The sequence below is a fragment of the Salvelinus alpinus genome, chromosome 7 (assembly GCF_045679555.1).
Source record: "Salvelinus alpinus chromosome 7, SLU_Salpinus.1, whole genome shotgun sequence".
Taxonomy (NCBI): Eukaryota; Metazoa; Chordata; class Actinopteri; order Salmoniformes; family Salmonidae; genus Salvelinus; species Salvelinus alpinus.
Window position 1 is genome coordinate 31283702 of NC_092092.1, and position 4476 is coordinate 31288177.

The window sequence follows — 4476 nt, forward strand, 5'->3', positions numbered from 1 at the left end:
TGCAGTTTTTCCTAAAAGCATGATAGTCATGACTTTCTTACATGAAAGGGGAGGTTAACTTGATCCCAGACAATCAATCTGAGATTGACTAAAATTTCAGTCATGGGATTTTTGTTGTTGTTGCTTTATCCTCTGTGCCATATCCTTTCTAAGTGTATTGAGGATGTCACATGTGGCTGGTTTGTCTCTTGATGAGTACAGAGGCCTGTACTCAGCAAGGGGAGTTTTGAGTGAAAGCCAATATGGTGGTAACAAAGGAAGCCATGAAAGAGAACTAAGACACATCCAAGGTTCCCTGTCATGGCATTTCAGACTAATCTTGAGACATTGCAAATGAACAAACATTTAAGTGAAGAGCTGGGTTAGCTGACAATGTCATGTCAACAATGTGTTCCTGTGATGGGGCAGAAGTCCATGTGTTGTGTTATGGTCAGATAGCTAGCAACAATGAAAAGAAGCTACCATGTGGAGAATCGTAAGTGTCTCGTTGTATCTTGTTATTGATACCATGTCTTGTTTTGACTCTTGTCATGTCTATGCTAATATGGCAAAATAATCGATAGCTAGCTAACCAACAACTTTAATGATGTATTTGAGAGCGATCAAGTGCTCCTTGTGCAAATGTACCAGTCCTTTGATTCTATGCCAACACCCGTTTTGCTCCATTGTTGCTCAAGCATTGTTTTTGTTGCTAAACAACCCACCCGTCTATATTGACTGAGGTTCCTGTGTTTTTCAGCTCTTTCAGCTTGTCAGGCTATAGGGCCCACTGCCCAGATATGAATATGTCTATCAGGAATGTCAGCTATTAATATTGAAGATGTCTGTCATGACAGACGTTGTTCAGAGCCACTGGCAAGCACTCCCGGTTCGCATCCCATCACTAGCTCGGCTTCCCAAGATACTCCTGAACACTAAAACCAGATGAGAGTGGAGTCTGGAGAACTAGGAACAGAAGTAAATCGAAACAGTATGAGCTTCAATATGTCATTAAACTTTATTCTGCTTGTGCAAAAACAATTTCTACTACTTTTCTCTGTCTCAACCCTTCTCAATCTCCCCTCTCTGTTATCAGTATTGTTATTTGTGGGGGGGGGGGGGGGGGGTCTCTTTCTGTCTTACTTCACCTCTCTCCCTCCCTCCTACCCTCTGTTGTTGGCAGTGTGCTGAGATACGTCTGTACCACGCACGCACCCACACACACTTTTGGCTGAGCTGGGCCTATCCTTGGAACTGCGCGCACACACACACACACTTTAGGCTGAGCTGGGCCTGTCCTTGGAACTGTGTGTGTGCGTGTTTCTGCACACAGGTGAGTCACGAGACACACCCAATGTACAGCGAAGTGCTGACCCGGCCTTAACATTGCCTGAAAAATAAGACCTTTCATCCGGTGCACTGACACAGGGTTGACTCACAATGTATTCAGTGAATAAGAAGTCGGATTGTCTAAAACATTATCCACGCCAAATTTTGTGGGTAAGACAGCCTTTTTTATAAAGCTAAATATCCTACATAACAACAGGCTAGCTACTGGTCTAAGAGATTTTCAGTCCATGTTTGGACAAAATGCACTGCAACACCAAGCACTTATTTAGCCTAGGCCTATAGCTTCAAGAATGGGTGTTCCACTCCTCCGAGAAACAGGCCAAATGTCGCATTGGCAGTCTTTGTACCCGTTTTATTGAAAAAAGTTCCACACAAAGACTATTGAGCAAGTGCAATGATCTAAGAATGGGCGCCTTTGTCATGGAAATCCGAGGTTGGCACTAGACAGTGGGTTTCACAGAGCGCGAGAGTTGGAGTTGGGGACAGTATTGGGGACTCCCAAAAAAGCTCTAAACTTGGACATTTTGTACGCAATGACATTTTGACTGGATAAGTGTAAAATAGACTATGGTAGGCTAAGTGTCATCGAAGACTGTCAATATCATGATTCACGCATATCCCGTAGGCGCCAATACCACCTGCCATCGGTAACGAACAAGTTGTGTTTATCGGTAACAAACTAAGTTGTGCAGCCTAACATTTTTAGAGTGGAACAAATGTGAGTATCTGTTCAAATCTGTGTTTGATTATGTTAAATTCTATTATCAATTTGCACTATTCAAAAAGCACCTACTTTTCGACAACGAAGGGCCCACTAGGCTACAGTTATGCTACTGAAGTGTCAAACATTTCTTTACAGAATGTCATCGCCCCCGACATTGGGGTAGATACATTTTTCTTTTTTTCTTTCTTCCAGTGTGCTTTTGGCATGTCTAAATGTTGGGCATTGGGAGTGCCACCCGCAGCGGTCATTTCAACAAACATGGCACTGTCAGAATCCGGATGTCGCATAACGTTTAGAAGCAGCTTTAAAGCACATGCGTGTTTGTTAGACACATCTCTGAGAAACCGGCATACAATTAGTCTAGTAGGCCTATATATTACAACTTGTATTGCTATTTTATGTTGTTTATTGGGCATTCAATATCAAGCTTTTATAAAGTTGTTTCAAAAAACTCTCAGAGGTTAGAGGTTACTGGGTTGCCTGGCAGCTATGCCCTATCTGAGAATAGTGTAAGGGTGTGTCACAAAACCAACATCCTTTTATCAAGTTCCCTGTTACCGCCACATTAGCCTGCCATGGGCTGGCTTTCCTGCAGGCATCCAGTAGGTCTCCTTTGAAGTTTCTATGTATGTGTCAGAGCATTGTGATAGCTGGTCTAATATTCATGTCAAGATGGTTTGTACAACACCTGAAAGTAACCGGTATACTGCAATAAGATGCACAATAAGTACTTACACATGTTTACTGGACTGTAGTAAACCTTTTCATATGAATGTCTTACCGGTAATATTGAAGCATTGTTCAAGATTAAGAACACCCTCCTCTCCTACCGTTGCTGACGCTAGAACCCTTGCACAAATTAAAAAGTTGTAGGAAAGCAACACCCTATAACTCCCTCAATCAAAAACTAAGGCAAAGTGATGTTTGTATTGGCAACATTGCCAAAAACCAAGGAGAGAGGGAGGGAAGAAGGGAGTGGTGTTTTGCAACATTTCTATTCCTCTGGAGAGGACTAAACCATTGTTAAACCCAAACTTTGTTTATATGAGCACGGCTGTGTTCTGTTTTAATGATGTCGTTTCCAAACAGTCCATTGTGGTGGAAAAGGCTGTTTTATCACCTATGAGTCATAGTGTGCCAGACAGGAGTCTGAGTACTCTATGAGATGCAGTGCCTGTTCTCTCTAATTGCTGAATAAGCCTGTTTGATGTGTTTTCAGTCCTCTGTGGATCAGAGAGTCGGTCTCCTGAGTCTTAAGACCCCGTAGATCTACTGTCTTGGTTTTTATCTACGTCTCATGGGCTGTGTGTGGACACTGGACAGTGGTTTCTCCAGTAAGAGCAGGTCTAGCCACAGGAGCTGTGTAACCTGTAACAGCTGGTCTGTGGTCTGTGGTCTGTGGTCTGGTCGTGGCAGAGCTCATTTCCCCTCCAAGGTGAACAGTAACAGATACAGCACAGAGTTCATGTCTTTAACTCTTTCAATAGAGCTGGTGGCAGTAAAATACTATAATGTGGTCATATGTACATATACTATATTTCACAGTGCACGAAGGTGCATGCAACTCTTCTTTAACAGACACACACAAACACACACACAGTCAGAGGTTAGCCCCAGAGAGAGGGCAGTGTGCCAGGTGGGCATGGTGACTGGGTCTGGTGCCCTCTGCTCCCCCTCTTCTCTCTGGTCTCTGTGCCCAGGAATGCACATTACTGCACTGCCTGCTTTTCCACCTCATTTACTCCAGCTGCACGCACAGTTTAGAAGTGTGTGTGTGTGTGTGTGTGTGTGTGTGTGTGTGTGTGTGTGTGTGTGTGTGTGTGTGTGTGTGTGTGTGTGTGTGTGTGTGTGTGTGTGTGTGTGTGTGTGTGTGTGTGTGTGTGTGTGTTTCAAGTTCAATAAATGTTCTTGCGCTGTGTGATATCATGTCACTAATTAAAGTGAGTTTGTTTGTATATTTGCGAGAGAAAGAAAATCTCTGTACACACACACACACACACACACACACACACACACACACACACACACACACACACACACACACACACACACACACACACACACACACACACACACACACACACACACACACACACACACACACACACACACACACACACACACAGAGGTATGTGCAAGTCCAGTACTGCACTTCAGGTCTTTGTGTACTTTTGACTGTGACTGTTTCCCGTAGCCTCCAGACAGTGTTCTGTTCTCTGCCACTCCCATGAGATTGGGCCACAGAGGGAGGGGCCAGCTTCGCCAGGCTCAAGCCCACACAGGTGAGCCCAGTCTGGAAGGAATGTAGCAGGGAGGGGGGCCTGACACATTTAGAGGTGTGGAGCTTTGAAAGTAAAAACGCCAGGTGACATATAGGGGGAGAGGAAGGGAGTTATCTATACTGTTAGCTACTTACCTGAGCT